Raw genomic sequence first — 19,422 nt, 5'->3', positions numbered from 1 at the left:
AAAACATGTGCCACAAAGCAGAAAGATGTGTCTAAGCACAGAACAAGTACTGTAGTTTGAGTAAGTAGGCACAAAACGAGAGCATACAAGTTGACATTTTTTAGCAAAAGTTACATATAAAATGGGAAGAGTTGAACACAGCTCTTGAAAGCCAGGGGGTAGAAAGAAACTTCAGGATTTTTTATAAGACTCTCTCACTGCCATAGGAAGTGATAGTACACAGTTGATAGCTATTCTGACCATAAATCCAGAGATAACTAAAAAACTAGTACACTTACTGCAAGATCTAAATTCTCGAAGTATTAACTGTTGTGAGGCCCTCTTAAAGGTGGATCTAAACCAGAAAGGAACAGAAGAAAACAGGAAGGAAAAAGAAGAGCAATGTTGGCCTTAGGACTGAAGTACTGATCCTGTCACAAGCAAGAAGCAAATGCCAATCCTACATATTTTCATCTCCCCTCCCATGAAATGATCTATGCTCTTGCATCCTTATGTTTCAGTGACCTCTTAGAATCATAGAATTATTTAGGTTGGAAAAGATCCCCGAGATCAAGTTCAACCCAGCACTGCTAAGTCCACTACTGAACCATGCTCCTAAGCACATCTACACATCTTTTAAATACTTCCAGGGATGGTGACTCCACTACTTCTCAGGGCAGCATATTCCAGTGCTTGACAATCCTTTTGATGAAGATTTTTTCCCTAATATCCAATCTAAACCTCCACTGCTACAACCTGAGGCCATTTCCTCTTGTCCTGTCACTTGTTACTTGTAAGAAAAGACCCGAACCCCACCTGGTTACACCCTCCAGTCAGGCAGTTGTAGAAAATGTTATGCCTCCCCTGAGCCTCCTTTTGTCCAGATTGAACAACCCCAGTTTCCTCAGACACTCCTGTTAAGACTTGTGCTTCAGACACTTCCCCAGCTCTGTTGCTCCACTTTGGACACCACAGAAAGATCCATGAACAAATAGCCTTGAGAACTTGTGTCTGCAAAAGGCTTCCCTGCAATACCGCTTATAAAAAGGGTGACATTGCTTTACAATTCACTAAACAACATATTTACTCACAGGCTGACTACATATGTTGTACTTAGATGTCACAGCAGATTACTCACTAATTACATTAGGAAAACCCCAAGTAATTACTGCAGACTTTCTTCTGGTGCAGAAGAGGTTGGAGCCATACCTTTACATGACAAATGATCACGCCTACAACTAGCGGTGGCTGCTTCCAGCAAACAAGGACACCTCCTTTGAACAAGTGCCATTAAATAATCCTTTATTATTATTATTATTATTATTATTATTATTATTACACTAAAAGCTGAGGATGTATCAGAAATGCAGAGACTGACAAAAATTAGGAGCTCTCGCTGCTAAGGTGTCTGTTTGTTTAGGCCAATGGTGCAAAAATCAAATTGTTTCTTAACATTTTATCTGATCTTTCAGGCTGATAAAAACTTCTGCTACTGAATGAAGGAAATCATATTACCAGGGCTGATATTCATCAGAAATATTTTGAACTGAATATGTGAACTGCTTTTAACTGAGTTTAAATCGATAACTCCACTACTGTGGTTAGTTTTATTGAATTGTACATTGGAATAATATAATTTCAATTCTGTTATGATGACAGTATTACCCTCTGCTATGAGCTGTATTTATTCAGCAGGAAGGTGAGATGTGCCACTTCCTCATTTGACAAATCAGACACACCATTGCTCTTAAGGCTATTCTATTGAATGATCACTGCAGGTTTACAATGCTACTCATGCACCAGGCTCTTCCCTCAGAAGGTCAACACCTTGAAAAACCTTCATTTTTGATGGCATTTCTTTTTCCTTTCAGAAATAAAGCACTGGAGGGAAGTTCAAATTCAACCAGACAAACCCACACAAAACAGCATACATTAAGTGCCTATGATCATTCATGGCTGTTACCAGAGATCCAAGCAGGGGTTTGGAAGCAAGAAGTTTGTTTGCGGGGTTATGCTTATAAGCATTAATTTATACATGCAAGATGACAGCTAAATCCTTCTTGCTTCTCCCTGGTGGAAATGCAAGAGGGGAACAGCCTGTCATCTGCTTTAAGCATTTGAATTTTTTGTTACCTTTAAACATTCAGCTGTAAAGCAGGAGAGAAAAAAATACTAATATGGATTCAAGGCTCATTTCTATGTTTCCTCTCAAAAGATTTTCATTTTTAAAGCATCATTTCATAGTTTAACTTGCATAACATTTGTCTTTTTCTTTGTCTTGTTAATCTCCAATAGAGTTTAAAACCTCAAGGAAGTGGCAAGCAGAAGTAACTCATCATCCTAAAACAGCACTTGTCAGAGGTGAATTTCACAGCACCTTGACAAAGGTCGTCAGAATCATTAACCGCATTTTACTGAGGTTTAGATGCAACAAAGAGACCAAAACCAGAAAGAATGACGCACGCACACAAGGCAGGAATAGAATCCTGCTCTCCTACCCGGCCACAGGAGCACTGCAAACTCATTCTATATCATAACATTATCAGCATTATCACAGATGTGCTGTACAGAAGGCTCCTTTTTCCCCCAAGCACCACTGACCTGCAAACTCTCAACCTCCATTCCTGTAATACTATAATTAAGTAGCTTTTACTTTCCTTTGGTGTACCAAAAAGAAGAACTACTGAGTTTTGTCTAATTGTTTGACTGATGGTCACAGAAATCACCATTGTCTTCAATTATCTTAGCAGGATTAAAAAGGATTATTTTTTCCTTTGCATGGATAAAATGCTACTGAACAGATTTCCCCACAATAATCAACAATCAGCTTTTAAGTCACATATTAGCCAGTGATGTTCTCTTTTCACTGACTTGGAATCATGCTTGGTTTTCATCAGCAGGAAAGGAAAGGTCTCCTTTCTAGGAGACATCCAGATTTCATTACTTCCTGAGCCTGTGTCCTTCTGACCTGTAATAAATGCACTGTGTCTTGCTTCCTCCTACATTCACATACAACTCCTCCACATAAACCCTCACTTCTGCAAACAGGAGCATAAGGTCAATGAACATTAGTTCTTTAAATTAAGCTGAAGTGGGACTCTAAGAGCCCCAAATGGCACCTGCTTCAGTTAGGTCTCTTCTACTCCAAATACCATTCCCAGAGAGATCCATGTCCACGCACACTGCTGCTGCTACAGTCTAGCCAAGAAACCATTAGCACTTTGCAACCTTCAATTTAAGAGCATCAGTGTGTGACAATTAGATATATTATATTCTGTTAGGCCAACAAAACTTGTGATTTAGCTAACAGAACAATACCAATAATTTATATGTAATTTTTTTATCAGTGATTAATCCGCCAGACTTCATGCTTTGATCATGATACTTGTGGGTTTCACTTTTCAAAAAACCCATTACAGATATGCAGGCAAGTGCCAAGTTACACCACTACCTATAATTTCATTCTCCTTGCTGCCAAACTGAGCCTGGGTCTTTTACTATGCGTACAAATGCTAATTACAGCTCAACACTAATGCTAATCCTGACATCTGCTAATTAAAAGATCACATCTTCTGCAGAGTCAGCAGTGCTATTCAAATGAAAACATTAATCAGTTTAAAATTTTTAAAAAAAATCAATCAACAAAGCAGGAATTTTAGTCCTTGGTTCAATTAATATCAAAATGCAAACTGGGAGCACTCAAGAGCAAGTGTCAGTACATTCTTCGAGAATATCTAATGTTCAGTGAAAAGGAAAACTTCCATCAGTGTGCGATTTCTCTGTTCTCAGTAACTGTCCATTTTCTCTCTTATAGTTTCTTTAATCCTCCCTTCTGATTTACCAAAATCTGAATATCGATCTAATATTGATATCCGACTGAGATGGACAAAAACTCTCTAACAGTTTAGAGTTAGAAAGTGTATGTTTTATTTGGCACCAGGCACTGTGTGGGATAGCTCCCTAAGATCCAGGGCCCCGATCCAAGCAAACATGATACCTTTTATTTCCAAATATTATGAATACCCAAAATACAAATGCATATTCATAACATTAACACCTCCCATTCTCCGCTTCGTATGGAAATGAGCTTAAATGTTATTAAGCATGCGTAGTGTGTGTCCTGAATTGAGTCGGTGGTCTTGAATTGGGTCAGTGGTCCCAAAAAAGAGGAAGTAACTCATCTTCCTCATTTTGACCTTTTTGCTTCTCTGAACTTTAACAATCCTAATTACTTTAGTGACCTGTAAGTTTCTTCTTGCATGACTTTTGGATGGGTTCCCACAAAGGGAAGAAATTGGTAATTGTCCTTGTTCCCTACACTGACTTATCAATGTTTCTACTCTTCATTCTAAGCACAGCTAAGCAAACATGCAAATGACAGATCATCAGTTATTTGGTAATCAGCTACTAACATCTAAAACCCTATTTCAGGTCCAGCTCTCCTAACTATTTCAATTAACTCTCACTGGGCCCAAATTCTTTCCTATTCCACCCATTCCAACACAGCTAGCCTATAACTAAAATCTTTATGTTTCTTCTAAATCTATGTTTCACTTCTCTATAAGCAGAGCACCTCAGAAAACTCAAGACCAGCCCATAGCAACATCCCATAGTCAAACCAAGGCAAGCACAATTATCTACATGTGTACATTCAAATACCTAAGAAGGCCCACTTAAGCTTCATGGGACCACTCTTCTCTACGGTTAACAGATGGACCTACAGGATCAGGGCTGTCATGGACAACTACAAGATGCTTTACTACCAACAACCTCTTGGAGAGGACAATCCAAATTTGCTTCCCATCTCAGCACACACAGTAGGCAGGGAAAAAAGGATAAAAAGCAGGATGCATCCACCCCATTAAATAAATACTGAGACCATAAAACCCCACCAAAATGTCTACATATGCCTGGACCTAACACACAGGGCTCCTCGATTCACCCATTCCTACCTCCACCCCTGCTGTGTTACATCTTGTTCCCAGTCCTTGTTTTTCCTTTCAGGGATCTCTGTCCATTCCTCCTGGGAGAGCCCTCCTGCACAGAAGCTTCATTCTCTCCATGAACTGAGCTGCCACTTTCCAGACCCTGCTTGCTGGTTGCTTCTTTGATTAGTTTCTTTGGTGCTTCGAAACCATGGGATAGGTGCTCCACAGACAAAATAGCTCTGGTCAGAGTTAGGATTATGGGGTTACCAAAGAACCAGACAGACTACTCTGATTTCCAAGGAAATTAGAAGGAAATGACAGTAACTGAATGTTTTGAAGAGACGAAGAGAAGGTGCAACCCAATGGCAACCCAACAATAGCAGTCCCCCATAAAGTAATCTTTTAAAAATCATGTTTACTAAGTGCCAGAAGGATGCCTATTGGTGAACAGGAATGGGAAGTCACCTCAAAACAAACCAAAAACTTACCTTGTCTTAGTGGGGCAATACTCCTGCAACCTCCCAGAAGAAAGAAACAATTACAGTAAAGGAAAAAGCCCATGAGCAACAGCAGGTTCCAAGGCAGCACAGGGCAAGCAGCAAAATAAGGCTTTTCACTCATTTAGCATGCTGCTGCTCAAAATTTATTTAAAATAGGCTGCATTTATTTTGCTGCAGCACAATAGAAAAAAAAGGAAAGGAGCTCTTTGAATTTTTTATGCCAGTTAATATTTGTATTTATGAGGAAACCACAAATCGAGTTTACTGCCTTTTTAACAATGTTAATATGAAAATGCTCTTTTGATGTAAGATGCCAAGGTTTCCTCCCTTCTTTCACCTTCTCAGCTACATGCCCTGCAATTGCCATCTTATCTGCACTTTAAAATTTCCACTCTGGTGAAGTCTTACACTGTAATATATCTTTAGCTAATAATACACCGCAGCCAGTTATAAATTAATCATGTTGATAAAAGGTCTAACAAAGTTACCAGTATCATTCTGTAATGCACAAGCAATATTACCAAGTCTTATTTGAATAGAATAGGCAATTCAATCAAGAAAAAATGTGACAGAGACTTCCAACTGCAAAAGAATCTTAAATCATTAATGAAACTAAGAATTTAATGTATGCAAATTAAATTATATATGCATATTTCAATGGGCTAAAAGTTTATGTGCATACTTTACTTGGGAATCTGCCTTGTGATACGATTAGAAAGAAATGGTGACAATTCAGATATTTTATTACTTTGGACTGTAAAGAGTTCATATAATTTATGTTCACCTAAAAAGGTACAAAACCCCATCAATTAAAGCCAGGCTGCAGATGGTATAAATAGACTGCAGCCCCACTGAAGGTGCTATAAGCACTGTCTCAATACATCATTTGAGGTTCAGATCTCACTAGTCTCCACTTGTAAAAAGAAAACAAAACCTGAGGTTATGAAAAACCGGGCACCAGCCTGCACAGAATTCAAAGAAAATAATTTGAGATCTCTCATCTTCTGGTAATCAAATTCAGCAGCAGGTTCAAAAGTTACCAGGGCATGGCATAGAGGACACTGACCTGTACAACCATTAAATAAGCTTTCTCTCCTGGCAAATGACTTTTTAAAGGCAGGAAGGGAATATGTGATAAAATATTAATCTTATTGATTATGCTCTAAGTAAAAAAAAAAGGTTAGAATCCGATTGCAGAGGATATGACAGTTTGTGGCTACTAAACATCTCTTCAAAATTACTATGTTGGATTTTTCCCCTTCTTAGTAAAGCAGGCCAAAGAAACATTCCCCTAATTAAATGTCAATTTTTTTGACTTCTGAAATCAACCCAATATTTCCTGCTATAAGCCATTTACTGGGAAGACATAAAAATCCCGGCAGGCAATGGGCCCTTTAGGAAACATTTTTCCCCCCAAGCACAGAGAATTATATTGATAAAAATACACACACTTATGTTGCCACAGTGAAAAGCATCCATTGAAGCTCAAGGCAGTAAATGAGAACCAAGATGTCATTTTCCAGTTTGAGGTAAAATTTACTAATTTAACACTGACTCCTCTTTTTTTATTTTTTCCTCTTTTTTTTCTCCCCCCCTCCCCAACAGATTAACAACAATCCCAAAGAAGAAATCACAGCAGAGAAGTTCTGAGGCAGATGTGCCCAGTGTGTGGCACATCCAGCTAACACAGAAATGGTACTACCCATGGAGCCAAAACTGACTAACTTCACCAGCGACTTCCACCAAGATGCTGAGCCCTCCCCATCCGAGGTGAAAATCTGGTTGTAGGCTCCAACCCAGCAAAGTCAATGCTCAAATGCAACAGAGGATTTTAAGCCCTATTAGTGCATCTGTATAAATGCTTTGTTGAATTAAGGCTCTGCCCGTTTACACCTCTTCCTGTTATCATTTCTCCCTGGGCTATCACTAAATCACATAGGATCTAATGACCTAATTAAAACATTTCTTAACACTCACAGCATTTTTGATGCCAGCTTTCAACATGACTAATGGCAAATGAAGGTTAATAACTGGTAATTATCATATCCCTTTTAAGATTTTGTTTTTAAACAAAGGAGTGAAAATATAAAAATAAATTACTGCAAGAAAAGAGCAAACATACATGCCATTCCTGAACACTGTTAAACACTATTCATAAGAACAGCAGTTTTGGCTATAAAGGCCAAATATTAAAAACATTCCAGGTATTCAGGCAGGATGAATCTTAAGACACTGCACATTCTCAGAATTTCAGCTTTGAATTTCAGCTATCTAAATACTACTTTACCAATATAGAAATTAAAACTGATATCTTGCCAAGATATAACTACTGAAGTGCAGATACAGCTATTGAAGTGCTTCCTCTAACTTTTCATTGTTCTGTAAACAAGCTGCTTCTTTGCTACACTGTCTTTCATATATACATTATGCCAACCAATCCCCAAGGCCCATTTTTACTAACAGAGTTTCAAATCTACATGTTTTAAAAAAACAAACAAACAAAAGTCAATCTTTAAAGACGTAATAATAAAAACCTCCCACCTAACACAACACTACAGAAGCCTGAGCAGCTTCATGAACAGTTTATATTAACAGCTGCTGTAAAACCAGTGGGAACACAAGCCTACATTAAAATAGTATTTAAGGTTTTCACAACAAGAGATGAGCAGATTTGCAGAAATACAAAATAGTATTCAGAGTGGAGCCGGTGCTTGGACTTGTCTATTCAAGTGTGTCCTTCAGCAGGAAAGGCTGCTCATAATGCACCACCTCAATGCCATTCAGGCTCAATCAATTCTTAGAGAGGCAGATGCTAAGTTGTACTGAGCAGAGCCTCCAGTGTATAACAAGCTCAAATCAGAAACGTAGCTTTCTCCAGTAAAAAGAAGATTTGTTCAGAGTTCCAATTTGCAAATACTAATTGCTGAAAGTAAGATTCAACTAAGATAGCATTAAGTATCATGTTTAAATCCCTTGAACCCCTGACTCTTTCAGCAAGTGTTGCCTGGGAGAGTAACAGAGATTCTGAACTCACACTTAGGAGATCTACAGCCTTCAAACGGCTCCAAGCTTTTTTTTTTTTAAATGCTAATTAATTTTATTCAAGATGAACGCACATGTCTTTGTGACCTCAGGAAAATTTCACGAAGAGGTCTGTGCAATAGCACTTCACTTGGCCACTGGAGTCAGCCTACAACGCTGACCTAAAAGTAAGTAAGGATGTTTGATGCACTGATAAATCCCCAGCAACTGGAGCAAAACAACAGGACTATGCTATAAACAGACACAAACACATCAAAAAAAGCTGTAATGAAACACACACATAGCTTCAGAACACTATGGAAGGCATGAATATGCTTCATAGTGACTTGAGGCAAAAGGACCAAGATCAAGGATTACCAAGTAACCCTGAATAGAACATTCTCAATCTCCTGAATCAGAATTGTTCATTTCCAGCTAAAGTGGCTAAAACTTTAAAGCAATATTATCCTTTTTTTTTTTCCTTTTTTTTTGAGGTAACGAGTCATACAAAATCATTCATTCAATTTAACTCCATATTGCTTTCCTCCAATTTTTTAATTAGATCTGACAATTATTACCATAAAGCACAAATTATTTTTAAGCTACACTGAAGTAAACATTCAGCAACATCTGCTTTTTCATTTTTCATTAGAACTTATTCAGAATAACAGAAGTTTTAAATGCTCCATCACTAGTTGTTATTCTGTATTGAAATACTTTGATCAGCTCTCCTCTAATTTAGAAAAAGCAACATACACCATTTTACCTCAAGACTAAAAAACAAAGCAATCTTCCCTTAGTCCTCTAATGAGGGCAAAATCATCCGATGGCACCACAGAAATTATACCAGCTGTTAAAAAAAAAAATACCAAAAACTCAGCCACCAGTGGGAGACTGCTACAGTACAATCCTAAAAATCCCCATTTCCATCCAGTTCAAAAGTCAGGGCTGTTCAATGATTCAGTCACCTGCTTAAAAAAATTAAAACCAACAGTGTGGAGAAGAAACCAGCACCAAGTAATTAGGAACAGGGTGAGTGAATTTAGTGCTACATATCTGCAATATTGATGGATTCAGGCATGTGCTGTGCATATATAGCTCTGCTTTTGAGATGCAAGATGCAGTTTGCTCTCACACCTCTCTTTCTCAAAGTTCTGTACCAATTTTAAAATCAATTTGCATGATGCTGAGGTTCGATTTGTGTTAGTTTTCACTGGAGTATATTAGAAACAGCAGGAAGAAAGCAGCCAAGCAAGTTATCATACATACACACACATACACACACACACAGAGAATCATAGAATCGTCAAGGTTGGAAGAGACCTTTAAGATCATCAAGTCCAACCATCCACCCAGCACTACCACTGTATCCCCTAAACCACTAAATCATCACCTAGCAGGAGACCCAGACACCTCTTGAACACCTGACAGTGGATCCCATCAGGGCCCACAGGCTTGTGAGTGTCTAACTGGCACAGGAGACCATTAATCATTTCCTCATGGATTATGGGGGCTTCACTTATCTCCCCATCACCAACTTCCAACTCTGAGAGCTGGGTATCCTGAGGACAACTGGTCTTGATATTGAAGACTGTGGCAAAGAAGGCATTAAGTATCCATGCATGTGTATGTATGTGCACTTTCCTACTCACACATACTCCTGTGTAATACTATATATGTGTATACACATATAACAATGCTCAGTGTTCCCTAGGGCAGAAGACTTTGCCAACATACTGGGGAATGACCTTCAGACCACCTAAGACTGGAAACAGGAAGGTTGAGAGAGACTCCAACACCGCAGAGGAAACATCATACACATTTTGAGCAGCTCTGCATTGTCCCACAGCTTGTGCTACTACTATGCAGCGACACAAAAATTAGCTGTAAACCAGCCAGGAAACCAATCCCAGGTGAAAACAGCCTAGCAAGAGTTACAAATTCAACAGAGATTTTAAAATTAGAGCTTCATTTCCCAGCTTGGTTGCCCATATAGCCAGAGAAACAGATGGGAAATGAAGAGGGTTGATTTGGGGGTGGAGGGGAAGCAGTCAAAACTTGCACTGGAACATCTGTCCAAACTGCAGTTCTCAGGGACTCAAGAAGGGAGGGTAGAAAAAAAAAATCTTTCTTTTTTTTTTTTTTTGAGTCTTGAAGAGACTAGCAGGATCCACACATATCTTATACATAGGACATAGCTTTGCTACATAAACCAATAATTTGCCTGAAACCAGGAGCTTTGGCCTGCATTCTGCATTCTGGGAAGCTCCTCTCAGAGGAGCTGGCTCAGCATCCCAGGGCACCTACCCAAGTGATGCCTTCCCACACAAGTCAAGGCAGACATGTCTCCCAGCATCTGCCTTTTCAGCATCTTCACAGACTTTTTATATTTTCAGTCCTTGAAAGAAAAAGAGAGAGCAGAGGTGTAATTGCTCAGGTTTCTAGGTTACTCCATATTCTTGAGGAAAAAAAGTCATGGAGGTACAAAAGCCCATGACAGGAGTCCCACTCAACATACAGGACTGCACAGGAACAGGAGTGATAGGGATCATCCGTATGCCACCATGCTTGCATTTATTTAAGGTACATGTCTTATACCAGCTGAAGTGAGAGCTCCTCCTGGGCACAAGCTCTGTGAAGATCAGGGGCCATTTCAATTCCTCTCCATGCACTTCCTGATGGATCAGCTTCGCTGTGCCAGGTACCAGCTTATCACGCAGATTCACATTTAAATTGGAAATGCACTGCAAGCCAAGGAGAGTATTTCCTGGGGTGGGATTCACCTCCTCCATCTTAAGGTATCTGCAATGTAAATGTCTCTATCTGAGTTTGGCACCTTAGGCTCTCTTTACAGTCAGTGAAGAGAAATAAGCTTTTCAGGATGCGATTCATCTGACATATTTTAAAGGTCTACATGAGAAGGAAAGGAATCATGCTTCAAAAGTGCCTGCCTCTTTCCATTAGACAGGTCAGTTTAAATTATTAGCTTGCATACAGACATCTCAGTTGGACCAGGTAAACAAAACCTACCTCATCTTTCTGCTTTTAAAAAACAAAAAGAATAAATTAAAAAAAAAACCAACAATCAAACAAACAAAAAAAAAACACACAAAAAAAGAAAAATCCCAAACAAACAAACCAACCCACACAAAAGCCCACCCCCAAAAAAACCCCTGAAATCAAAACAAAAGACCGCAAAAGCCAGACACGCTAATCCCACGGCAAAAGTGGGATGCAACATAAAAGAATAAAATTATAAAAATACCAATTAGCTATTCAAACAAGCCCGAACAATGCCCGCTTCCTGTCCACCACACTTCAGCACTGCAATGAAAGCTCGCTAATGAGCCTGTTAACCACACCAGAATTACCCACTGCCTACAGCAGTGACCAGCTGACCGACCACCAAACGTGTCCCAGTGGATGCTCTCCAGCTGCAGCAGCATCTCACTCAGTGCAGCTCAGCCCAACTCAGTGTCTGGGAAGATACCAGGAGAGCAAGGCAGGCTGCTCACTGGGATGTTTTTCTAGGTATTTGGCCAGCTCAAATAATTTTTGTTCAGGAAGAGAAAAAGGCAAAGTTGCAAGAGTGCCATACTCATCAAAAAGCAGCCAGCAGAAGCTCAAGCAATTTGGGGCCAAGATTAATTGCAAGGAAAAGCTAAGCATTTGTCATTATAAAAATATACACAAGCAGGATCCAAGCATCAACCACTATTTCTGCATAAAGCAATAGTTAAAAAAAAAAAAGTTCTGTATCTTATTCCTTTCATATCCCAGGTATAACAGGTATTATTTCTGGAACAACAACACTTCTAAGGTATCTCCAAAATTCACAGGCTTTGGCACATTGTGATTTTGGTCAAGTTGCTGTACACACGCAACTTCCCAATGGAGTGTTCAAATATCATTTTTGATCAGTGACATACTTAGAGCTATCCAAAGAGAAAAGATACAAAACCATAAAGGTCAGCATGGGGACTGAAGGAAGTTCAGGAGACAAATGATGAGGCACGAGGGGATTACACCCTGTCATATTTGTACAACTTAACTCAATACTTCTGCTGCCTGGACCTGCAGGCAACAGTCCTGTTAATCATAACAGTATAAAATACATATAATACATAAGAGTGCATAATAACCTCAAAGTTATTAGGTATCAGTAAAATAAAGTGACAAGACATTGTACCTTTTAAAGAAACTTTAATTTCCCCCCTATTTTAGCAATATTATGAGTCACCACTAGATTCGACGTCTCCACGTTGAATGAAGTAGATATTTGCAAGCCTCTTCAAGCAGATTCACCTTTTACTTTTCCAAGCAACCTCTTACATGACTAATGTGCAGGAAAATTCAAGTCCACAACATTCAGCTCTCAATTAGAGGCTATTTTTAATTAGCTACAAACACTATGTCCAAAGACTGTATCAGCAGCAACTGGCCTGAATCAACAGAGAGTTTTTGAGGAAAACAAACAAAGCAAGCCCACACAAGAAAACCTCATCTGGCCTTCGTCCAAGCATGCAAACTAAGGGACATTTCCATATCACTTTGAAGATTTCAGTGCATTGGCCAAAGCCAAATTAATAAGGGAAAGACAGCTTCTTCTCAGTTTAAAAACAGAAAGTGTTTCTCTATTATATCCTTACCTGACAAGAACAGTATAGAGACAAGCGCAACAAAATCATACCAATATGAAAAAACAGCAAAAACATTTTTCATTGGTCTGATATCCTGAAAAGCAAGATGAGAACTGATCAGTAAGGTGGTGGGAAAACTCAAAAGGGAAGGAGAAAAAAAAAAGCCCCATCCATCCCTTCATAATCTCTCACTGCATCCAGCAAATGGAGGCAACCACAACACGCTCTGCTCATCCTCCTCCATTGGCATGTGCCGATACCATTTTTGCCTCGATGTGACACCAGCACCTAGAGCTGAACACCAAAGTGCAAACACTGCAAGGCAACATCGAGATCTCACAACATGATTTATTTGTGGCTCCCAGCAGGTCTTCCCAGATGATGAAGTTGTCTTGCCAGCACCTGAAATCTCGATACTGAGACCACAAACCTGCATTAAACAAAGCATTGCTCCTGCTATTATTTTATCCCATCCTGTTCACGAACTATGTCCTCTTGATTAATTTAAATAATTGCTCCGTGTTACAATAGCACCAGTAGATACACATTGATCATCTTTACATACCCTGGATGCCTGACATAATGAGTCTGGAAATGGAAGTGGAGAAAATAAAGAAAATGGAGTCAGCATCCGGCTAGGAAAAAGCTGGAGTAGCCGGGAATCAGCCCCTGCTTTGCTGGAAGGGAAGACACTTGTCAGGACACAAAAGGACCCTCCTTTCTCCCTCAATCAACAGAAAATTAGCAAGGAGGCTGGAAACTTAACATAATTACACAGTGACCTTTGAACCTTATTACTGCATACACACACACAGGTTTAACTGTATGGCTGTCATTAGTCCCTTACTCCCTAACACAAATTAGCCGTGTTAGGCAAAATTAGGCAAAAATTCAACAGCAGTAAAAAGCAAGAAATGTTGCCAAGTGGAATAATTAGCATGTACTGCAGGTGGACACCTTGTGCTACCTCCAACAGGGGCAATATCCCCTTCTGGTAGGTTTTGTAACATCTGGCAAAGGGGGTTCCCTTGAGCTCTAAGGAGGAACTTTCCCTTCCTTGTGGCATTTGCCTAGCATTAGTTTTTGCCACAGAGTGCTGGCACATCTGGGACCTTCAGCCTTTAAAGTCCACACAACTGTACTAAGTCCTCAAGTTCTGCACAGGTGACTTCCAGACAGGGAAAAGGGACTATAAAATAACCTCCTGCTCCCATGCACACTTGCCAAGGGCCACCACATCTCTCAGGATGGAAGCATCACTGGTGCTTTCACAATGTGCACCAACCCAACCAGCACACCCAGCACATGTGGCAAGCAACCTTTATTTTAATTTTAAAAAGTAGCTTAGCTTTAGGAGCAACAGAACGCTAGTAAAGAATGCCACCTCCCTTATTTAAACAGCCACCCTAGAAATTTATCTGTGGTGGATTTTTTGGCTCATTTTCCAGTCCCACTCAAAGTTCAAAATTAGGTGAAACGCTATAGCTCTGCAGCACTTACATTAAAAAAAAAGAACAAAAATTTTAAATATTATAACAAGATGTCATTCCCAATTCAGAAACAAATTAGTAGACTCAGCCCAGGAACAGATATATATGGAGGTACTTGGACCAAGTTAGTTCTATAGAAGAGTAGGTATCAAGTAGACTTCAGTCTAGTGAATTTTCCATCTTCCTCTTCCTGACATCTAGCTTAAGGAGAACATAATGGGACCATTACTTTTCCAGCAGGCTGTGCTTTCATATGTAAATTTCATCTCCATAAAGGACCATTTTGGAATGATTGGGGATTTTTTTAAGGCTGGATTCTAACCTATCTTCCATGCAGGGACCCAGATGAAACAAGGCCTGTCTGAGCACCTCACTGAATTCAAGCCAGAGCCAAGAACACCTGTCATCCTTGTGCAACCAGTAAAATGGTTATAAACCCAGCTCTCCTTGCCCTTACCCTTCCTCTTTGTCCATCACCATCCCAGGATGATGATTTCATGGCAGGCACTTTCACCACCTTCAGCACAAAGCCAGCCCTGAGGACACCATCTAGGATGCTCAAAAGGATCATGTTTGCTGGTCTTTGACCCATGGCTCTAGGCTTGCAGTCTCTGCTGAAAAGACAACTCATATCCAGCTGCAGATGTATGGAAGAGCCCCTTAAAATATCATGGGAAGCTACATGCTTACAGATCATGTTCCTCCTCAGTGTAACATATAAAAATCACCTTGCAAGGAGAAATTATCCCTGAAGCTCAGGCAAACATCAGGGCAAAGTAAGTGGGGCTCAAAGACACGTGAATTCCTGTACTTTACACTCAGCCTCACAAGTCTGCATTTGGCATCTGGTGGGATTAGCAGAGCACCAGGACAGAAAAAATATATGCATCATTAAAAGTTATTAGAAAGTCCTGAGAGCTGTCCAGCTCCTAGAAAAAACAATCCCCTTAACCACAGACCAGGGAAGGCAAGCAGCTGGAGCATCAAACACTGGAGGCCTCCTAAATTGGCACTTCAGGATGTAAGGTGTGGAGCTCCCATCTTCTCTCAGCTCCTGTAAGGAAAGGTTTTGGGTTTAACTCTAGAAGGAGGAATCACTTAATCACCATCTAACCTGATGTAAAGACAGCTGCTGTACAATGCAGGGAAGCAGTGGGGCAGATGGGGATTGATCAAAACATATTTTTGCAGCAGAGGCACTCTGGGGTTCCTTTCCTTTAAAAGTGGACTTCCCCCTTCTTTTGCAGGGGAAGACTAAGTCACTCAGAAAACTCACACATCTAGCCCTCAAAGATCACCACAGCCCACTACTGAAAAAGAATTTTTAAAATAATATACTACCAGGTATTCATGTTCTCAGCTTCATATTGAGAAAAAGCAAGTCATGTAGTTGAGTGTCAGCACCTGAAATCCTGTGCAGTTCCCACATTCAATGAATTTTTATCCCTGAGAATTGCATGGAAAACTATAATGATGTTGACTGTTTTGTTGGAAAAACACTTACATACCACTGTATGTCCAATAACGTTTCAAAATTGGAAGCTCCTTTGGAATATGTTTTCCCTGGTGAAAGGTTTCACAGTAGCTGTGCCCAGTATAAAAGCAGTGATTTCAACTGTCGTGGTTTAACCCCAGCTGGCAACGAAGCCCCACAGAGCTGCTCGCTCGCTCCCCACAACAGGATGGGGGAGAGAATCAGAGCAGAAGTGAGAAAACTCAAGGGTTGAGGTAACAGCAGTTTAATAGATAAAGCAAAAGCTGTGCAGGCAAGCAGAGCAAAACAAGGAATTTATTCACTGCTTCCCATGAGCAGGCATATGTTCAGCCATAGCCAGGTAAGCAGGGCTCCATCACACATAGTGGTTACTTGGGAAGACAAAAAGACACCACAAATGTCTTCCACTTCCTTCATCTTCCCCCAGCTCTGCATGCTGAGCATGATGCCATATGGAACGGAATATCCCTTGGGTCAGCTGGGATCAGCTGTGCTGACTGTATTGCCCTCCCAGCTCCTTGTGCATCCCCAGCATCCTTGCTGGTGGGATGGGGTGAGAGGCAGAAGAGGCCTTGACTCTGTGCAAGAGCTGCTCAGCAGTGACCAAACTACCCGAATTATTGACACTGTTTCCAGCACAAATCCCAAACACAGCCTCATACCAACTAGTATAACTAGCCCAGCCAAAACCAGCACACTGATGAGAAAAACAACAAAGATGAGAATATTTACCTACATTTCACATTTTCTCCTTGTTGGACACAATATGAGAGGTTAAACACCCTGTGGTGAAGCCTTCCTTCTTAGTCTCACTGATTTGGAACTATCATAAAACACAGGACTACTTAAGGGCATCAGCACTGATCACAGGAGTAAACTACCATCAATTACATCAGCAGTGACCAAACAGGTCACCCAACAGGGAGTCAAATCCCTGTCTGGGGATTTGTGTTTGTGGGTTTTGTTTTGTTTATTTCTACAAAATCTAAGCATCCAAAAGCTCTAGCTAAAGGACAAGATTATTGATACAGAGCTAGATATATACGTGCATCACTTGATATGCCAAACCATATGCCAGGGGAAGTCCTGAAGCATGTAAAGCTTGATCTGAAAATAATTCTCGTTAGAACTGGGGCCTGAATCTGCAACATATGATAATTTCCCTACATCCTATTCTCAGACCTGCCACACTTGGGTTATCGTATCCCCCCAATCACATTGCAACACCCTACACCAAAAAAAAATAAAAAGCCCAGCCCCCAAAACACGTTGCACAGCTGTCTCACTGTCACATCTATTATTCAAGAAAGGTCTCATTGAATAAATGTCTGTTCAGAGGCTCTAAACAAATTTCATTTCTGAACACCACTGTCTGCAGCCCAGCAGGCCATTTCACCAAGATAAGATCACACATTTAATCAAACGCTTCAAAAAAGAAATACACACCGAGTTTGCTTAATAACATCAAATAATAAAAGTGCAGCGCTGGCAGCATACTAATTTTTAGTGCTCTTTCTTCTTTGAGGGTTGTCTCAATAGTCAAGGTCAACCGTACATGGGATTTCTTCTAATTAGGGCTTCTGGTAATGGCTAGACCTGCTTACTCTCACCACTTAGCCATAGTTTTCCCTAAAATGAAGACATCTCTCTTTCATTTTAAATTAATCACTGCAGCATCCCACCCAAGTGCAACAGACAAAACTGCATAACTCCACTAATTCAACAGAGGACATAAAGAAACAAAAACCACGTATTTGTGGTCAACAAGGAATCATCCACACAAACGTCTATGGTAGAAAAGGAAAAGTGATTTAGAGTAAAAAAAACCCCGAAACGTTGATTATCTGCTTGGTGTTTAACTATAGCTCCTACTGCAGCACAGCACAGACCTATTTTTAGTTAGAAATTGGGAGTGGACTTGGCACCCCTAGGTCAAAACACACTTTGCCCTTTATTTTATTGTAGTAGTAAGAGGAACCAGCTCAAAAACCCAGCATTATGTTACGACTACTGCAAAATACATCTGTAGTACTACAGACCAGACTTAAATGGTATTCTTCACTAACTTGCCTATTACTCGATTAATAATTATTTATTTATGCATTTAAGTAATCAGCTTTACCACAATGACAACTGCTGAAACAGGCTTTGCCCCCAAATTACGTGAACTTGGGATAACCATGGACTCTTGCTGTGCTCAAGCCTGCAGCTTGAAAAGGGTCAAACAAAAGCTGGCATCCTCACCCTTGCAGCCTGGCTCATAGGTTATGCTGGGCTGCCCTTTGCTTGCTCGGGATGAGGGAGCAACCAAGCATAAAGGCATTGGAGAAGACAACCCCCCATCTGCTGCTCCCAAATCTTAAGACAAACAGTGAGGCAGCTCTGAGATATATTCCCCATCATATCTCATTTTCCCTGTCAAAAACATCCCTGCAGACACTGTGGAGGTCCAGATTCTCCCCTTGAACGGGGACATTACAACTTAGTCTAGGATGCCATAAGCAACTGCTTGTGTCTATTGGCAAACATCTTTCTAACATGTTTCAAACATCTTGAGTTTCACTCAGGGTCTCAGCTCCACTGCAAACACAGGGCTGCTCAGCTGGGAATATCCTCATGTGCTCAGTGATGTGTGCCTGTATTTCTCACCAAAACAAGGATACTTACATAGGTATCATTCCCTTGTTGCAGTGGATATTGTTTACCTCGACTTCAGCAAGGCTTTACACACTATCTCTCAAAACATCCTCACAGGCAAGCTCAGGAAGTGTGGAATGGATGAGGGGACACTGAGGTGAATTGAGAAATGGCTGCACTACAGGTCCCAGAGGGCCATAATCACTGCACAGGGTTCATGTGGAGGTCTGTCACTGCTGCTGTCCCCCATGGTTCAATAGTGGGTCCAGTTAATCAGTTACTTGGACAAAGGGGCAGATACCTCCTCAGCAAGTTCACTGATGACACAAGGCTGGGAGGAGTGGCTGAATCTCCAGAGATGTGCAGCCCTTCAGCAGAAATCATCTGAAATTCAGCAAATGCAGGGTCCTACACCTGGGGCAGAATAACCCCATACACCAGCAGAAGCTGGGTGCTGAGCCACTGGGGAGCAGCTCTGTGGAGAAGGACCTGGAGGTCCTGGTGGACAACAGGCTGTCCATGAGCCAGCAGGGCCCTGGTGGTCAATGGTATCCTGGGGTGTATTGGGAAGAGCATTGCCAGCAGGTTGAGGGAGGAGATCCTGCCACTCTGCTCAGCCTTGGTGGGGCCTCACCTGGAGTGCTGTGTCCAGTGCTGGGCTCCTCAGGACAAGAGAGACAGGGAGCTCCTGGAGTGAGTCCAGGGGAGGCCTAGAAAGATGATGGGGGGCCT

General features: G+C 40.8%; 1 protein-coding gene across 7 annotated transcripts in view; it reads right to left on the bottom strand.

Annotated features, from left to right (window-relative positions):
* ADGRL3 (adhesion G protein-coupled receptor L3) overlaps positions 1-19,422 on the bottom strand; it is a 492,473-nt gene that overhangs the window by 463,479 nt on the left and 9,572 nt on the right. The window contains exons 1-3 of one of the 7 annotated variants that reach the window (XM_069012998.1): positions 11,800-11,845; positions 11,027-11,230; positions 10,736-10,826 (exon numbers count right to left, since the gene is read on the bottom strand). The exons of 4 other annotated variants lie outside the window; for them this stretch is intronic. The gene's annotated coding sequence lies outside the window, so the exon portion shown is untranslated. 2 more of the 7 variants (XM_069012999.1, XM_069013001.1) reach the window with 2 other exon arrangements.

This window comes from Aphelocoma coerulescens, chromosome 4 (genome assembly GCF_041296385.1).
Source record: "Aphelocoma coerulescens isolate FSJ_1873_10779 chromosome 4, UR_Acoe_1.0, whole genome shotgun sequence".
NCBI classification, from domain to species: Eukaryota; Metazoa; Chordata; class Aves; order Passeriformes; family Corvidae; genus Aphelocoma; species Aphelocoma coerulescens.
Note: the sequence above shows the minus strand (reverse complement) of the source record. Positions and strands in the feature narration are given on the sequence as shown.